Source organism: Cupressus sempervirens, chromosome 10 (assembly GCF_028749045.1).
Source record: "Cupressus sempervirens isolate cs-2001-9-10 chromosome 10, ASM2874904v1, whole genome shotgun sequence".
NCBI lineage: Eukaryota > Viridiplantae > Streptophyta > Pinopsida > Cupressales > Cupressaceae > Cupressus > Cupressus sempervirens.
Window position 1 is genome coordinate 348045074 of NC_143127.1, and position 20831 is coordinate 348065904.

Consider the following 20831-nt stretch of genomic DNA (forward strand, 5'->3'; position numbering starts at 1 on the left):
TATCATATTGATTAATTTATTAATCAATTTATTATCATTAGTTATTAATAGTATATAAATTAAATATATTATAATCTTTTATTATTATAATATTTATTTATATATGTAATACAATAGCTATTGGCTAGGCATATATTGCATAATTCATTTATTCATTAATGTATATTATTAATAATGTTTATATTTATTATTATTATGAATAATATAAATAATTAATATTTATTTATATAGTGTATCAATATTATTTCTTTTGGAAAATAATCGATAATAGTATATGAATTAGTATTAATCTTATCCAATTATAATTATAGGATTCTATTTAGGAGGGGTCATGACACTCTATTTAAGTCGACTACAACATGAACTTACAAATACTCACTTAGATGCCAAAAGTTAATGTTAAAAAATTCTGAAATTGATGTAAAAAAATTGCACTCAATCAAATAACAATACTAAATACTACCTTTTCTTATTCACATGCCCATATCCTAATTTGGATATTTCTATGATGGCGTGTTGACCTCAACATAGGAAATATTCTTGATAAAGGGATTGATGATCAAATGCATTGCCATTCTTGATCAAAAATTTGATCTCAATAAAAGAAATATTCTTGATAAGAGGATTGGCAATCAAAATCATTGGCATATTAAATGAGAACTTTCTTTAAAATTATTTCCTTTTAAGATTAATTGGTTAGGCTTGCCTTTCTTAAACTAAAAATAATAATAATGTGTTATTATAAGTAATATTTAGAAGGTTAAGGTTTAAAAAGTGAGGCAGAATTTTCAAACATATATCATATTATTGTATTAAAAGATAGAAGAGATATTCTTATAGTGTACTAGTTGTATAGTGGTCTTCTTGTTAATTTGTGTTAGTCATTGACTAAAATGTGTGTTAAAATGCTTGAATTTGGGTTGTGTAAGTCCATATGAGATTAGGGTCGAATGATCTGACTATGCCACGATGAATGTGCAATTAATGTGGGCTAGATCTCAATTAAATAAAAAAGGAAACATTATGCAAATTGAAAATGTCAAATCTTTTACTAAAAATAAAATAAAAATGTTATACTAAAACTTTCTTTAAAGTAAACATTGGGTGTGACCTTTCTCTATTTAAGTCGACCACACCATGAACTTACAAATAGTCATTTAGATAAATGATGCTTTCACTTAAATGTAGTTTTCACAAGGGTATGTGTTTATAAATATAAAACATTACATCTAGGTTTAAAGTTAAAATTTGGTGAAAATTTAAATATTTAAAAAATACAATTAAAAATTTATATTACTATTTACAATAACTAATAAACTAAATGGAATTTAAAAAGTTTGTAGTAACATAATGAAATATATAATGAGTTTGTTTGTGTTTTTGAGATTGAGGTTAAAGATAAAAATATAAAAATCAATTTAATGAGATTATGAGTTGGGTTTATGACTTATACATGTTGATATTTTTCTAGATCACTTCATAAATAGATAAAGATACAACTTTCATTCTTAAAAAGAGAGGAAAGAAAAAGTCTTTTTATAATCCTTGATTCAAGGTACCTAACTTAACTCATACCACATGAGACATCCTAGTACTCTACCATGTAGGAGGCATGTGCCCATATAAGACATAGATGACCTACCTCAAACACAATACAAACTTATGGCCTCTCTTTCACGAAAACAATTTTATCACCAAGTGCAAAATATTTTAATGATTCTATTTCACTGTTGCATAATCTAAAAATACACTAATCACTTATAGTAAATTATGTAAAGACCATTAACATTTAATGACAACATACCCACAATTGGTCCAAAGGAAGCATCAAATAAAAAAAGAAGTTGTAAAAGATGCACCCTATGGTTGAATTACAAGTCAAAGTAGAACTAGAGAAAATGCTCCAAGCTGAGGCCATTAGACCCATTGACTATTCAAAGTGGATCTTGAACATGGTTCTAGTCACCAAGATATCTGGTGATATCATGATTTGCACTAATTTCAAAGACCTCAAGAAGGCCTATCTAAAGGAGAAATTGCCACTACCATATATAGACATTATTGTGGACCTCATAATTGGACACAAGTTGTTGTCTCTCATGGATGGATTTTTGGGATATAATTAGATTTGCATTATATATAGAAGATTGGAATAAGACAACATCCACAACCCTATGGGGAACCTTCTTCTACAATATGATTCCTTTCAAATCAAAGAATATTGAGGTGACATACCTAAGAGCTATGACTGCTATCTTTCATGACTTAATCAATAGAACTCTTGAGGATTATGTAGATGATATCTTGGAAAATTTAGTTAACATTTTGGATCATCTTCATGATATGGAGGAGATCTTAGACACCTTAAAAAATATCACCTTGTTTAAAACCCAAAGAAGTGTGTCTTTTGTGTCACATTTTGTACCATCTTAAAATGGACACAATTGCATTTAAAGACCTTTTAGCTCCGTCTTCATAATTCACTTTTTGGACCATGATATGTCTATGCTTGATCACATTTTTCTCCTATCTCCTTCCTCTTTCCACCCTTATCTTTCTAGAACCTACCCCTTCTTTCTGTTGCACTTGGGGCTTGACCTCTAGGACTAGGTCAACCTAGTCCCTAATAGTTTTGGAGCTTGGGGCCCAAAATGCCTTAGGGGATTAATTAGTTAATTGTCATTATCTAGTCGACCTGTATTGTTTTCCCACCTAAAAAATCATATAGAAGGAGACTTGGGGTATTTATTTTTATATATCATTCATATTCAACTACAAGATTTCAAGCTCTTAATGTCAAGTGAAGATTTATATCTTTTGCATTCAAGGAATTCATGTATTCAATTTTTTCAAACATTTAAGCAAGGAGATTCCTATCTAGCATTGAAGAATCCTTTGTGACCATTTCCTCTTCAAGATCTAGCTTATTATTAGCTATCAAGGGGGGAGATCTACATTTAAGAATTCATCATCTTCTTCATTGATGTACTTTCATATCCATGGAACCATGATGGAATTGTGGTAGATCTATTATAAAGAGTGGAGATACCCTGCATTCCTAGTTCAAGATTCAAATTATATTTACATACATACAATTGAGGTGAATCCTAACATTTATTCTGTCTTTCAATCATTTACATTTACATTTCTCAATTACAGTTAATTCATAACTTAGGGCTTGACCAAGGAAAGCCCTCATCAAACCACAACCCAAAAATATTTCTTTTTTATATTGATTTGCAAGTTGAGAGTGAAAAGGATTATAGATCTGGAATCTACTATTCACAAGCTTTTGGGAGGTGTTAGTTGTAGATCATTGGAGTATGTCAACTTGGTTATAAGAAATATTCCCAAGTTGACCTAGTCCTTCAGTCTCAGATTCTAGTAAGATTTATGGGTTTTTGTCATCATTTCAATTTGAGATCTGTAGATAGATATCCAAATATTATTTAGATCTGTGAGTTTTGGAGAAAAAATACATCTTCCTCTATGCATTTCAAGGTGAGTCTTTCATATTTTATTTCCTTTCATATATTTACCCTAGATTTACATCTTAATTGGGCTAATTGTGTTTATATAGCATCTATATTTATATTATTTAACCAATTAGTTCAATTTTACATTCACATTATCCTATTAAGGGCCAAAGAGAATACATTTCCTTTTATTGCATTCCTCTTTATAATTCAAGTTTAGTATTAAAACCCTTGTTCCTTTGGGGTCTAGCAGCTAGCTAATATAATTTGGATCATAAGTAGAATCATATTTCAAAATTCCCCTCTTTCCCTCACACACATATTTGAATGGTTTAGTGACCCCATAAAGTGGTGATCTTCATCTTATTAAAGTGCTTCCATTTTACCACTAAACAACATCAAGTGAGCTTCTAGGATTCATCATATCATGAAGAGGTATAGAGATTGATGCTAGAAAGGTCAAATCCATCATGGACATGCCTCCTCCCAAGACATTAAGGTATCTTTGTAGCCTCCAAGGAAAGGTGCAATTATTTAGAAGATTCATTTCCCAACTTGCATACAAGTTCCAACCATTCACACACTTGTTGAAAAAAGATCAAAACTTTAAGTGGGATCCTATATGTTAATGAGACTTTAAAAAGATTGAATAGTACTCAGCTAATCCAACTATCCTAGAAACACTAGTCATAGGAAGATCCTTAATTGTATACATATCAACTACTCTAATGGTATAAGGGGCACACTTAGTTCAACTGGATAATGATGAGAAAAAAAGAGGAATATACTATAGATCATTTGTATCCTCTTTGACTATGAGCTAAACTATACCCCAATGGAAAAAGCATTCTTGATAGTTCCTTTTTCCACTCATAAAATTTTCCATTCGTACTCAGTCATAGTATAAATATCATCTCAAAAACTGATCTATTTATTATACATTCTCTCATGGATAGCTATCACAAGGTTCCTAGCAAAATAAACCATGCTTCTTAGCAAGGTTGATATCTAGTATGTAGATTGAAAAGTAGTAAAAGGGTAAGTTATTGCATATCAACTGGTTAATGCACCCTTAGAGGACACCCATCCATTGTTAATGGAATTTATATATGAGTATCTTTATATGATAAAAGAGAAACATCCATGGAAAATTTACTTTGATGGGTCCTACACATCAAATGGATCCAACAAAATGTTAGAGTATGAGGCTATCATTATAGGAATTTGAACAAAAAATGAATGGAACATTATAGAGCTACAACTATTTGGTAATTCAAAATTTATTATCAAATTGGTCCTTGATGAATATCAAATAAAGGATGATAAGCTACTACCCAATAAGAAGATGATGGGGTAAAATGGAGCACTTCATCAAGATTCAATTCACACAAGTGCCTCAACTTCAAACCAAATTTGCAAACACAATGATTATTATTGGCTCACTCCTAGAAATCATTTGGGAAGACACATAATATGAATTCTTAGTCAAGAAGCTACATATTCCTATATTCAAAAATGATTAATTAATAATGATGTGCCTAGTTGGTCCTCGATGCCCTTGATACCATGAGATTCATGCTTACCTAAAAGATGATATCATATCCCCTTATCTCACATGATACCAACACCTAAACCTTATTTGTAGATATTCCTAGTACACTATTATACCCAACACCCTATACAACCAAGGTTATTGCAATATCCTTTCTAGGTGCTTAAACTCAAATGAGGCTAATGTGGATCTAAGTGAGGTACATGTCAAAATTTGTAGTTTCCACATGAGTGGTATGGCCTTAGCTAGGAAAATCTTATGGGATGGATATTATTGGCCCACATTAGAGAATCATTCCTATGAATTTACAAAGAGGTTCTCACCCTATCAATAACATGCTAGTTTGATATGTCCATCAACACAAGTTCTAAAAACTATTACACCACCATGACTATTTGCATTCTATGGATTTGATGTTGTCAAGGTAATCACACCCTCATCCTCGTATAGACACAAGTGGATAATCATAGAAACTATTTTTTTCACTAAGTAGGTTGAATTAGCTTTTCTTGTCAATGCCATAGGAGTTCAAGTTTCAAAATTTATCCTCCACCACATTCTTTTCCTCTTTAGTATCCTTGAGCTACCATCTTCAAAAACTACAAAGGCAATTTTAATAATATAAATATGGAAGAGGTATAATCCTAACTTTACATCCACCATCACTTTTCCCTTTCCATGTTTCATACAAGGTAATAGTCAGGAAAAAGAAACTAAATAAAACCTCCTCAAAATCCTAAAAAAGGTTGTTAATGATTCTACCTATGATTGACATTTGTAAATCAACCCCTCCCTTTATACATATTGCACCTTATTTGCGCATCCATAGGCACAACCCCATACCTTTTGTTTTATGGTTCTAAAGTTTTCCTACCAATAGAGGTTGAAAACCCTTCCTTTTATATTTTTTCTAAGGTGAAATATTTGATGATTACTACATAATTGCTAGAATCACCCAACTTGATCTCCTTGATGAAAAAAGGAAATGAGACTATGACCACCTAGTGGTATACTAGAACTAACTTAAGAGAAATTTCAACTAAAATGTTCATCCCCACTACTTTCAAGTGGGATACATGGCACAAAAAAGATTACATGAAGGTTCAACCAGATCGAGAAAAGAAAGGTAGATTTGAGCCAACTTGGTTGGGTCCCTATGTTGTCACAACATACTTTTTCTTAGGGGCATATTAGTTATCCACTTTAGAAGGTGATCTTCTAAATGACCCCACCATTATCATTCACCTCAAGAAGTTATACACTTGAGCTACTTAGTGTACCATGCTAGTCCTATAAAATGCATAAAAACATCATAAAATGTCCTGAGAAAATCATCACCATGGTGAAAACCTAGCAATTTAGGCACATGGTTATAATAAAAAAATCATAATAAAAAAAAATAAAGGAGAAAAGAAAAAAAAAAGGCATCCAAAAATGGAAACTTGGTAGTAAAAGTTCCTTGAATAGGTACCTTGGTGAAAACCTAGAAATAAGCATCAGGTGCACTTAGACTTGCTCATTATCTATCAAATCCCATCCCTGATCCCAATGTTCTCACTCATCTACTTACCCATATCCCCATGGTGTTCTAGCATCACATGTTAGAAACACATGTAGCAATAATTGTACTTGAACAAAGAACACATGAATAGTATACTAAACCATGGAATTTTTTCACCATATATTATAAATAGTATTAGATATACTATATCTCATTTATTATATCAATTTGTTTTTTATCACCCTATCCTATGTTCTTCTTGTGTACTATATAAATCAATCCCATAATATTTTCATCCCAATTTCCTATATAATCACCCCTATAAATATTAGCTTATCATTATACACACCACCTTCCAAACTAGTCTTCATTTGTTACCTATGTATATATCCCACTTTTTGATTTAGTGTGTGACTGATCAAGGTCTTTATGAGCTATCTTTTTTCCTAAAGAGTATTACGTAAAAAAATTAGTTTTCTATTTCAATCATGGTTTCAAGTGCTACCAAAAGGTCCTTGTAGGATGTATCCTTCTTCATGTTCAACTATGGTCCATCGGTATCTAGCACTACCAATATCTATGAAAATAAAGGTTATTTTCATTGATTTACTCTTTCTTTTAATATTGAATTTAAATTTGGGTAATTGATTATATATTCTAAGAAACTTGGTTTTTCTCTCCTCAAATTCACCATGATCTTTCATATCATGGTAATTGCAAATGATGCAATTCAAAATAAAGGTCTAGATCAATTTTTTTATTATTTCTTTGTATGCTTGTGATTCCTCTAGATGTTACCCTAGAATATATAAACATATGATCACTTGTCTTTCATGATGAACTTGGGAAACATCACCTATTTTGGGTTACACAACATTGTTTCCACTCTAACTCCTTATGGGATTCATGAGTGGTGCTCAGTAAATCCTTACATATCTATTTCAAGTTATTCCTATCCAATAAAAATGACAAGGCCTTGATGTTCTTCATAACCTTGACTGGTCCCTAACATTTCAATACCAAATTAAGTGCTCAAATACATGGTGGTACTCCTTTTTTAGTATCCCACGCTCAAGATTCAATGTATTCCAAGCTCACTTTGGTGATGAAGATAGTTTCCTATGTCTATCAAGCATTCCAATGTTTTCCTAGTTCAAAAGGTAGTGCCTACCGAGTTCACTCAGTTAATGAAGAAAATTTGGATGGAACTAGTGTTAACTGAGCTCACTCAGTTACCAAAGAAAGTTAGAGAAGATGTAGTGTTAACCAAGTTCACTAGGTTAACAAAAGAAAATCATTTTCGAGTAAGTCTCTACTAAGCAAGGTTGGCTAATGAAGGATTTTCTTGTTTTGGCATATTGAGTTTAATAAATTTGATTGTTGGTTCTAGCTGAATGAGGAGATGAATGTTAATTATTCTAAGTTGTATTCAAGCTGACTTGAAAAATGAATAAGGTATAAGTATAAGGTCAAGTTGAGGATCAAATTAGTGTATGGAAGAATATATGATGCTTAGAGGAAGAAAATGAGAAGGATAAGAAGAATATCCTTGTGGAGCTATAAAGATACATTTGATCAGGAAGGATCAAGTATTGAAGCCATAAAAATGGTCTATAATCAATAATTTAGTTTCATCAAAAATTACTCTAACCATTGTAATAGTGATCTAAATCTCTTAACAAAGTTGGCTTAACAATTATTTGTAAATCCTCTGACAAGGTGGCATTTCTAGATTAAAGTGTCTAAAGACCTATAACAAGGCCACTCATAACAGGGTAATTAAATACTCTAACATGGTCACACCTAATAGTGTGTTTTGTAACCTTTAATAGTGTTGGCTCCTAATAGGGCTCACTTCAGAAGATTGAAAATCAGTAACTAGCTGCAATTGGTAGTTTTTCCCAAATTGAGTTTCCACATTAAATCTTGGTGTCACTTGTGTTCATGCTATTTCTTTTATGTATTCTACTAAGTGAACTAAGATTAATCACATATAATATCTTAAGATTTTGATGTTAAGAATTTTTTGAGTCATAGTTGTTATTTCAATGGTTACTGATTTACAACATATTATTAGTATTAACCAAGTGCCTGTGTGTTTGTTGAGCAACAATATTTTCAATGAATTTTTCAATATTTTCTATGTTGAGATCCAAGGGATTTGGGATTTATTTTAGTGGTAATTGATTCACCCCTCCCATCTTAGTTACTCCTCTTATATTTCCAAAAATTAGTAACAAAGCTTCTCAATACTTGCAGAGAAGCTTTCAAGGACCTAAGCTAAAGATCAGGATGTCTTATAGAAGAGCAATTCATTATTATTGTTTCACAATGCACACCCTATTTTGAGTCACAAAATGGGTACCCCTAGTTTCAAAATTCCCTTATGAGGCATCTAGTTTGAAACCTCAGTCATTTTGGACCCTCCCTTAGGTCTAGATCAAACCTTAATCTCTAATTGGGAAGGGCTGGGCAATCAGAGAGAAGAACATATTAAGGAATTGACTTCATAGTGCACAGGTGTGCATAACATGAAGGTGTGGTGTATAACACAAAAGTGAACATATTATCATAGCATCTTCATTATTAGCAACAATAAAGATCTCACCTTAGTTGACAACCTTCACCTTCAAAGGAGTCATACGTGCCTTGGGATTTCAAATAGGAGTTCAAGTCTATGAAAGTGTTTGGCTATAAAGAGGGTATAAATCATAAAAAAGGAAAAAATAAGTACACAAGAGTGCTCTTAGACCTTGTCTAAGAAAAACCTAGAAACCATTTTCAAAATAGATAACTTTAATTTTTTGATGAAATTGAGCACCTTGCACAAATTTCCCGAAGGTGCATAGGTGCACATATTATCATGGCATCTTCATTATCAACAGTAATAGAGACCTCACCTAAGCTAGAAACCTTCACCTTCAAAGGAGTCACACATGCCTTGGGATTTTAGATAGAAGGAGTTCAAGTCTATGAAAGTATTTGGCTATAAAGAGGGTATACATCATAAAAAGAGAAAAATAAGTACACAAGAGTGCTCCCAGATCTCATCTAAATAAAACACATAAACCGTTTTCAAAATAGAGAACTTTGATATTTTGGTGAAATTTATCACCTTGCACAAATTCCATGAAGGTGATAAATTTTGAAGAAGTTAGTGGTGCATTGACAGTTAATTGTTAGTTCCAAATTTAGAGCTTTCCATGCACCAGAAATACATTTTGATGGTAGTTAAACTCATAGAAACATTCAAAGAAAGCCAAGCTTCTATCTTTAGAGCTTATAGTGATTCCTAGATCATCTTACAACTTCCTTGTTCCTATCTACTACTTATTTTCTTTGTTTTAAGACATGTAAAGGCTTATGCACCCATTAATTGATATAAACAAGGGTGGAGTCCTATTTAGCACCATTTAGAGAGTTAGTTTGTACATAATTAGATTTGTTTTATTAGTTTTAAGCATATATTTGCATGAAGATATCTCTCACTCTCAACAAAAATTGAGGAGATGATTTCTTATAAATTTAGGAATGTAATATGTATTCTAGGCCATTATTTTGATGCAATAATATATGCTATTGGTGCTCTCATTCTTAGTGTAGTTTTTCTTCCAAAGTGTGTGATTTTTTGTGAATTCTTGTTCATGATAATAGTGAAGCCAATGGTTTTTTTGTGTTGATTTCATCATGTGATCTTTTAATTCTTGTGTTTGTTGCATGTTGACGAATTTCACTGACATAACAAGTTGGAGAAGAGATCACCCTATTGTTCCTACATATCTTCTTGTCTTGCATGAGAACACTTTCTGTAGCCTTGCAATTTGATGAGAAGTGAATCATCTTTTAGTTTTTACTAAGTTTCCATTGATGATTGCATTAGTGGATTTTAGGAAGCATTGCTCCTATTTTCATTAGTTTTCTACCCAATCATTTCGACAACTTAACTCATAAGTGTGTTGTTACCATGGTTTATGTCCATTAGGAATTTCCCTTTCATGTTATTTTCTTTTATCTCTTGTTACTTTATCTTTTTTATTCACTTTTCTAACCCTTTGCTAAATTAGGAATTCATATAATTGCATTCTTAGATTGCATTCATTGAAAAAATAGAAAATACCAAAAACATATCTCTTTTGTGGCTAATTTTGAAATAACAAGAAAATTGATCATCTTATCTGAAATTGGTTCAAACCAACAAAGGCCTCTTTGTGAACAAACATATTTATATTCAACTAAGAAGATTCTAGTAGGTCACAAAATTGCCCAAAACCTTGGAGTTGATCCTAGATCAACTTTTCAAGAGAGGAGTTTGAAAGGATTCCTATTGTTAAGCATCGCACAAAATGACAAATCAAAAATAACTTTGAGGCATGGCAATAACTTATGAACTTGCAGTTGGAAACCATCAGTGATTCAAGTTTGAAAAATCTTGAAAATGCTTACTAGGCTCTTATTAGAACATTGACTATAGAACAAACTGCTGAAAAGGAAAATCATAACATCATGATGATTGACATTGCATCAACTCTTCACTATACTAAATTTGATGAAGTCAAAGGATGTCCTACTACTCATGACATGTAGACCAAATTGAAGGATATCTATGGAGGTGATGATAATGTGAAAAGAGCCAAGGCATAAAGCTTGAGAGGGTAGTTTGATCAAATGAAGATGAGAGAGGATGAAAACATTGACAAATATGTTGAAATAATTAAAGTTAGTGTCAATTCTATCAAAGCCTTTGGAGGAAAAATTGAAGATATGATAGTGGTAAGCAAGGTAATCAGAACTCTTCATCCTATCTATGTAGTTAGAGTATTTTTTGTTTAAGAGATGAGATGTGATCCAAATACCACGATAAATTTGGATGCTCTAGTTGGAAGAATGACTACATTTGAGCTAGATAACTATGATAATTATACCCCTAATTCTAGCAATATTGAGTTTACATTTGAAGCCAAGTTATCACTCAACAAGAAAGCTAAAAAGTCCAAAAGAAAAAAATCTTAAAGTGAAGAGGAAGATAGTTCTAACAGTGATCTTGAAGCCATTAAAGCATTACTTGCAAGAAGGTAGCCCAAAGGCAAAGGAAAGTACAAAGGTAAAATTTATTTGATCTATTTTTCTTGTAAAGAAGTTGGACATATTGATGCAAGCTTTCCAAATAGAGAAGAAAAATATGAAAAGAAGCATGACAAGCTCAAAGGAAAAAAGGATTTCAAGAACTTCAAGGACTACAAGGACAAAGGTAAGAAATCTTGTTTTATGGCTAAAGATTCAGATAATAGTGAAGATGATGAAATCATCTATATTGATGTTAAAGATGAATCTGGTGATGAAGGAGATAAAATGACACTTATCTCTCATGTTAACAAAAATGATATATGGATTATTGATAGTGGTTTCTCACATCATATGGCTGGTGAATAAACAAATTTTGAACATATGGAACATTATGATGGTGGAAGTTTTAGATTTGGAAATAATGAACCATGTTGCATATAGGAAAAACATTGTATCTCACTAACCAATGAACTTAGATGTGATAATTCTTATTGGGTTGAAGGACTAAAGCATAATCTACTGAGTGTAGTGAAATTTAATAACATTGGATTCATGGTAGAATTCATGAATGGGAAGGCCAAGCTACTATATGGAAAAGGAAATCTAGTTGGGTCTAGTAAATAAACCAAAGGTAATCTATTCTACCTAGATCTGGGTGAAAGTTCATGTTTTATTGCTCAAGTAGAAGAAAGTTGGTTATGTCATGTGAACTTTAATAATATGATAAAGATAGGCAAAAATAAAAGAGTGTGAGGTATTCATAGTTTAAGGAAACCTGATATGGGCCTATGCAAAAATTTTCAAATTGGTAAGATGGGCAAGATAATTTTCAAAAGTAAGAACTATCATTCTAAAGAAGTCTTGGAGCTAGTTAATATAGACTTATGTGGACCTATTGGAATAGAAAGTTACCATGGAGATAAATATTTTATTCTTTTTGTTGATGATTATTCTAGAATGATGATTATAATGTAAAAGCAGAAGTCAGAAGATTTTCAAAAGTTTACATGGTATCTAGAAAGAGTGGAAAAGAAAACTGGAAAGAAACCAAAATGTTTAAGATCAGATAGATGTGGTGAATTCATCTCTAATGAGTTCAATGAATTCTACACTAAAAGAGGAATAAAAAGAAAATTATCAGCCTCTGGTAGACCTCAATAAATTGGTATAGCTAAAAGGGGGAACAAATCCATCATGGAATTTGCAAGAACTTTGGCGATAGAAAAGAATGTTGCAATCAAATATCAGAAGGAAGTAATCAGCACTACAATGCATACCTTGAACAAAGTACAATTGAAGAAAGACTCAAATAAAACTTCTTATGAACTATGGTATGACTACAAACCTAATGTAGGTTACTTGTTAGTATTTGGTAGAAAATGTTATATTTTGAAAGAGACTAGAAAAGGTAAATTTGATGTCAAAGGTGATGAAGGCATATTCCTAGGACACTCTAGCAGAAGTAAAACTTATAAATGTTTGAATTTTTCCACTCATAATATCATAGAAAGTACACATGTGAGAATTGATGAGTTTGTAGAAAAAAGTGAAGAAGAGAGAAACAAAGAACTTGAGGATTACAAAAGGTTTATGTACTTTGGACCTGATATATTGCCAAATCTAATTGAAAATTAGGAGACTTCACCTCCCAAGTCCCCAGAATCTCTAAAAGCACTTGAGTTATAATCTAAAGGACCCAAGTTACAATAAGAGGCTACCATGGTACAATTAAAGAAAACTAAGTCTAAAGGACCCGAGTCACAAATAGTGGGACCCAAGCTTGATACAAAAGATCATGGTGAGGCTAGTGGAAGAAGTTCTAAATCAAAAGTACCTATGTTAGAAAGATATGTCAAAAGGCACCATATAGCTAATTAGATCATTGGAGACAAGTTAGACAGAACAATGACAACAAACAAATTGAAAGGTACATATTTACTTGCTGAATTTGAACCTAGATCAGTTAAAGATGTTTTGGATAATGAAAGTTGTATTGAAGCAATGAATAAAGAGATAAAATAGATAGAAAGGAATAAGACCTGGAGTCTTGTTCCTAGACCCAAGGATAAAATGTAATTTGCACAAAGTAGGGTTTCATAAATAAGATGAATGAAGATGGAGAAGTTTCAAGAAACAAAGCAAGGTTAGTATGCAAAGGCTATTCTCAAGAAGAAGGTATTGATTATGGAATTTTTTTTCCTCCCATTGCAAAATTAGAAGCTGTTAGAACTCTACTTTCTTATGTTGCACATAGAGGATTTAAAGTTTATCCAATGGATGTGTGTAAGGAAACTCAGGTGCGGAAACAGCTTCCTACACTAATCTCATAAGGAAAGTATGGTGCAAATCCTTTTTAAAATATTCTACACTTACAGATTCAATATCATGTAAACAACATCATAGCAACCAACCATGCATATAGAAAATAGATAGAGAAAGAAACACATAACACAAAGATTTGCCAGTGGGGAAAAACCTTTCGGTAAAACAACCCCACCCCTCCAGAACCTGCACAATGTATTATCTTCAACACAATATTACAATACACTTACAATGCAAGTTCAACATCAATGATAGAAAATTCTAGTAGCACCTCAGTACCTACAAACTTTCATCTATCACTCTATTGCATTACACCATGCAATGAACATCTTAAGACCCAATAAAATACCCACAAAGAAATTGGGCATTTTTCATGGCTCAACCACTAAGAAACATGCACAATGCCACATGTACATCCCATACCAAGAAAAGGGTGTCCATCCCTTGAATAGGCAATGACAGCTTGTCATAGAATCTGCCAAAAATAGCGGTCACAAGAGAAGTGTAAGAGAATCTGTCATACCAACCTATTTTTGGCATATTCTCTTACACACACCAACCACTCTTTCTTGGGCGCCCAAATAGGCCTCATGTCATAAGATGCTCTTACACCTATCATAGCATATTCCTTAAATAGCTCTTATGCATCATAGGAATCTGTCATAACCATTTCAGCCATGATCTCCTTCACACACTTCAAGATGCCGACACATGTAAGTGATCAACATGCCAACTAGACATGTACACTCACATTACATATTATTTGCAAAAATATATTTTACAAAACAAATAATAATAAGAATAGGAACTATACAAGGTCAAGACACCTTATTCCTAACATTCTCCCACTTGTCGAACACCTTGTAAGAGCAACAGGAACATAACAGGAACTAACCACTATAGGCCGAAAGGCCCATAGACTCCGAACACCATATGAACTTCTCAGTGCCCACTGGTTTCGTTAATGCATTTGAAACATTCTTCACAATATCTACCTTCTTTAAATTTACCTTTCTGTCTTCGACCATATCTCTCACAAAGTGAAACTGCACATCAATGTGCTTTGTTCTGGCATGGAAAGTTGGATTCTTTGCAAGGCAAATAGCACTCTGACTATCACACCAAATAGTAATCTGTTCTGCATCAACACCAACATTAGAACACAATCTCTTAAGCCAAATGGCTTCCTTACAAGCATGAGTAGCAGCCATGTACTCAGCTTCTATAGTGGACAAAGCAACCACAGGTTGTCGCTTACTCATCCAACTGATGGCACCACCAAACATAGTGAACACATAACCACTGGTGGATCTCTTGCGATCAATATCACCTGCCCAATCTGAATCCACAAACCCATGAATATGAATTGAATGCGGAGATCCAGAAGAGTTACCATGATAACATATGGAGTAATCTGATGTACCCCTCAAATATCTGAATACTCGCTTAACTACATCCCAATGTATCCATCCAGGATTAGCCATAAATCTACTCAGGACTCCCATTGCTTGGGCAATGTCTGGTCTAGTACAGACCATAGCATACATAAGACTACCAATTGCACTAGCATAAGGTACTCTACTCATGTCCTCCACCTCACTAGGAGATTTTGGACAATCATCTACAGATAGCTTTGTTCCCACAGAAATAGGAACACATAGTGGTCTACAATCTTCCATGCTGAACCTGTCCAACATGGACTTCACATACTTACTCTGACTCAACCAAAGTTTTCTGTTAGACTTGTCTCTACTGATTTCCATACCCAAGATATACCTTGCTGCCCCAAGATCTTTCATCTCAAACTGTGCTGACAACTGAGATTTAAAATCAGAAATCATACCCTTTCCCTTCCCAAACAACAACATATCATCAACATATAATGCAACAATAAGAAGGCGATCATTTTCAACTCTAAAATAAACACAATGATCTAATTTCGATCTTACAAATCCAATTGACAACACAAAGGCATCAAACTTAAGGTACCACATCCTAGGAGATTGCTTCAAACCATATAGAGATTTCTTCAATCTGCAAACAAAGGATTCTTTACCTTTCACAATGTAGTGCTCAGGCTGTGACATATAAATCTCTTCCTCCAAATCACCATGAAGGAAAGTTGTCTTCACATCCATCTATTCTATCTCTAAATCATATGATGCAGCAAGAGATAACAAAAATCTAATGGATGTCAACTTTGCAACAAGAGAGAATATTTCACCATAATCTATTCCTTTTACCTGTGAATACCCCTTTGCAACCAATCTAGCTTTGTACCTTTCAACACTGCCATCTACACAGAATTTCTTCTTGAACACCCATTTACAGCCAACAGGTTTTCTCCCTTTAGGCAAAGGTACAAGGTCCCATGTTTTTTTTTTCTCTAATGAAGCCATCTCATCATCCATAGCCTCAATCTAGGAACCTGCATCTTCCATGCCCAAAGCCTCTTTCATAGATCTAGGCTCATCAGTGTTAGTAATCAAAGAAAAAGCACAACTGGAATCTAACATAGAATAACCAAACCTTTTTGGCTTCTTTCTTTCTCTCGTGGATCTCCTCAAGAGCTGAGGTTGAGGTTGTTCTTCCTCTTCTTCTAAACTGTCAGAGCTGCTAGAGCTCTCCTCATCATTAGACCCAACATGGTCTCTCTGTTCAGTCTTCTCAGGGGTTGGAGGCAACTGAACAACGTCTTTTTTCTTTTCTTTTTCATCTGGTTGTAGCACAATAGGAGAAGATGTTAGCTCTCAAAAAATAACATTTTTTTTATACAACACCTTACTAGTCACAGGATCCCAAAGCTTGTATCCTTTCACACCAGTACTGTACCTGATGAAAATACATTTAACAACTTTATTTTCCAACTTAGATCTTTTCTCCTTTGGAACATATGCATAAGCTTCACAACCAAAAACACAAAGATGTCTAATTGAAGGCTTCTTACCAGACCACACCTCCATGGGTGTCTTACCAACAAGAGCTGATGTAGGAGATCTGTTAACTAGATAGCAAGCAGTGGCCACAACTTCGGCCCAAAACCTTTGTTCTAAACCAGCTCCACTAAGCATACTCCTAGCCTTCTCCATTAGTGTCCTGTTCATTCTCTCTGCAACTCCATTTTGCTCTGGGGTATAAGGATTTGTCTTATGCCTCTCGATACCTTGTTATTTATAGAACTGTTCAAACTCTGCTGAGCAAAACTCACCACCATTGTCAGTTCTCACACACTTAATCTTCTTACTAGTCTGATTCTCTACAAGGGCTTTAAATTCCTTGAATCGACTAAAGACTTGTGTCTTACTTTTAAGGAAATAAATCCATTTCCTTCTACTGTAATACTCTATGAAAGATACAAAAAATACAGACTTGGAGATTGAAGGAGCTTTTACAGGACCAAATACATCAGAATGAATAAGATCCAAAACATCAAAAGATTTGTGAGAACTAGAGTAAAACTGAACATGATTTTGTTTACCATATACACAGTGTTCACAGAAGTCAAACTCAAGATTGCAATCATTTAACCCCTCAATGAGATTTTTATTTTTCAGGGTTCTGAGACCCTTCTCACCAATGTGGCCAAGTCTCATATGCCACAACATTGTCTTTTCTGCAGGAAGCTTTCCTTCCAAAGTGTTTGCATTGCCATTGGAACCTATAACCACAGCATTCTTCACTGCTCATTTAGATGGTGAGGATGAAGAACTGTTACATAGAGGAATACATGCATCTAGCTGAAACAAAGTACCTATCCTAGTACCCTTAGCAAGCACCATCGATCCTCTAATCATCTTACATCCTTCTTTCGAAAAAACAACTTGCACACCTACATCGTTCAGCATACTTATAGATAATAGGTTTCGTGCTAGACCTGGAATGTGCATAACTCCATTGATTCCCTTTACTCATCCATCAGGAAATTTGATAGTGACCCTTCTGCATCCAACTATCTTCAGGTGAGAATCATCACCCAAGTACACCTTTCCACCATCAAACTCTTCATATCTTGAGAACTAGTTTCGATGAGAGGTCATGTGAAAAGATGCACCTGAGTCAACCAACCACACATCATCAGATGCATGGGCTGCCAAAGCTATGATGAATGCATCGCCATCTTCTTGAGATTTTTTAGAACCAAAATCTGAGGCTTTCTTCTTCTTCTTAGGCTCTTTATAGTCTTTACAGAAGTGCCCAGTCTTTTCACAGTTCCAACATTTTGCCTTGGACTTATTGGAAGTCTTTGACTTCCCACGAGATTTGGATCTACCCTTATTGTTAGACTTATTATCATTTTTCTTTCCTCTTTCTATGGATCTCCCACGAACAGCAAGGGCTTCTTTTTCCGAAACGGAAGCCTTTCTCCTCATCTCTTCTGATAGCAGTGAAGACACCACATCATCCATTTTGAAAGTGACTAATGTGCTTCCGAGATCCATCACAAGATGGTCCCATGAATTTGGTAAAGAACAAAAAAGTGTGTAGCAATGATCCTCCTCCTCTAACTTGACACCAACAGATGTCAACTATGCAGCCAGCAGATTAAATGCATTTAAATGATCCGTTAAGGATCCACCTTCCTCCATTCGCAGAGAATACAACTTCTTCCTCAGGAACAACTTGTTCACTAGAGATTTGGCCTGATACATGGCCCCAAGTCTTTCCCACAAACTATATGCAGTTTTCTCATCTAGAAAATTCAGAAGGACTACATCAGTTAAATAGAGTCTTATGAGACCCTTAGCTTTATGATCTTTGATTTCCCAATCTGCTTGAGTTATAGTTGCTGGTCTTGTAGCAGTTGTAGTCGCTTCCCATAGGTCACAATCTATCAACATGTCTTCCATATTGAGTTTCCACAACTCAAAATTAGTGCCATTAAATTTCTCCACCTCCATTCTTCCATATGATGAACTTGCCATCTCAATCTACAAATAAGATTCAGGATGCTCTGCACAAGACTCCCACTCAACTTGAGATTAGCTCAAAAAACCCTACCCAACAACTAGGATCAAAATTTGATCAAGCTCTGATACCACTTGTAAGGAAACTCAGGTGCGGAAACAGCTTCCTACACTAATCTCATAAGGAAAGTATGGTGCAAATCCTTTTTAAAATCTTCTACACTTACAAATTCAATATCATGTAAACAACATTATAGCAACCAACCATGCATACAGAAAATAGATAGAGAAAGAAACACATAACACAAAGATTTGCCAGTGGGAAAAAACCTTTCGGTAAAACAACCCCACCCCTCCAGAACCTGCACAATGTATTATCTTCAACACAAGATTACAATACACTTGCAATGCAAGTTCAACATCAATGATAGAAAATTCCAGCAGCACCTCAGTACCTGCAAACTTTCATCTATCACTCTATTGCATTACAATATGCAATGAACATTTTAAGACCCAATAAAATACCCACAAAGAAATTGGGCATTTTTCATGGCTCAACCACCAAGAAACATGCACAATGCCACATGTACATCCCATACCAAGAAAAGGGCATCCATCCCTTGAATAGGCAATGACGGCTTGTCATAGAATCTGCCAAAAATAGCGGTCACAAGAGAAGTGTATGAGAATCTGTCATACCAACCTATTTTTGGCATATTCTCTTACACACACCAACCACTCTTTCTTGGGTGCCCAAATAGGCCTCATGTCATAAGATTATCTTACACCTGTCATAGAATCTTCCTTAAATAGCTCTTACGCGTCATAGGAATCTTTCATAACCATTTCAGCCATGATCTCCTTCACACACTTCAAGATGCTGACACATGTAAGTGATCAACATGCCAACTAGACATGTACACTCACATTACATATTATTTGCAAAAATATATTTTACAAAACAAATAATAATAAGAATAGGAATTATACAAGGTTGAGACACCTTATTCCTAACAATGTGAAATCTAAGTTCTTAAAGAGGAAGTTTACATAGAACAACAAGAAGGTTTTGTAGATCCTAGCTAAAATGATATGGTTTGTAAATTGCAAAAAGAATTGTTTGGTCACAATGAAGCTCCTAGAACTTGGTATAAAAGACTTCATAACTATTTGATAAAGATTGGTTTTCAAAGAACAAATGATAACAACAACTTCTATATCAAAGAAGGACCAATCAGGAAGATTTTATTAACATAAATCTTTGTGGATGAAATTTTTTTTTACTGGAAATGATGATTTATGCAAATCCTTTTTATAGGAAATGAGTAACGAATTTGAAATATCTATGTTTGGAGAGATAATATTCTTTTTTGGATCGTAGATTCAATAGAAGAAAGATGGTATCTACGTTACTCAATCTAAATATATCAAGGAGATACTAATGAAATTTGGAATGGAGAAATCAAGAATACTTGGAACACCTATGTCTACTTGACATAATCTTTCCAAAAATGATGGTTCCACAGAGGTAGATTAGACCACCTACATATCAATGATTGGAAAACCACAATATGTAGTGCATACAAGGCTTGATATTGCATTAGTAATTGGTATGGTGGCAAGATTCTTAGCAAATCCTAAAGAAAATCATATGATGGTGATTAAGAGAATCATGAGGTATTTGAAGGGTACTGAAGACTATGGATTATGGAAATCATGATCATGATGTATCCCAAAAATGATGAGGTATCCCCAAAATCTCTACAAGCACTAGTGGGACCTGAGTTTGATACAAAAGATCATGGTGAGGCTAGTGGAACAAGTTCTTGTTGAGCTATCATTATGCACGATGCTAAATGATAGGAATTCCTTCAAACTCCTCTTTTGAAAAGTTAATCTTGGGGATCAACTCCAAGGTTTTAGGTGATCTTGTGACCTACTGGAATCTTCTCAATTGAAGATAAATGTTTTTTTTCATGAGGAGGCCTTTTCTGGTTAGTTTGATTTCATAT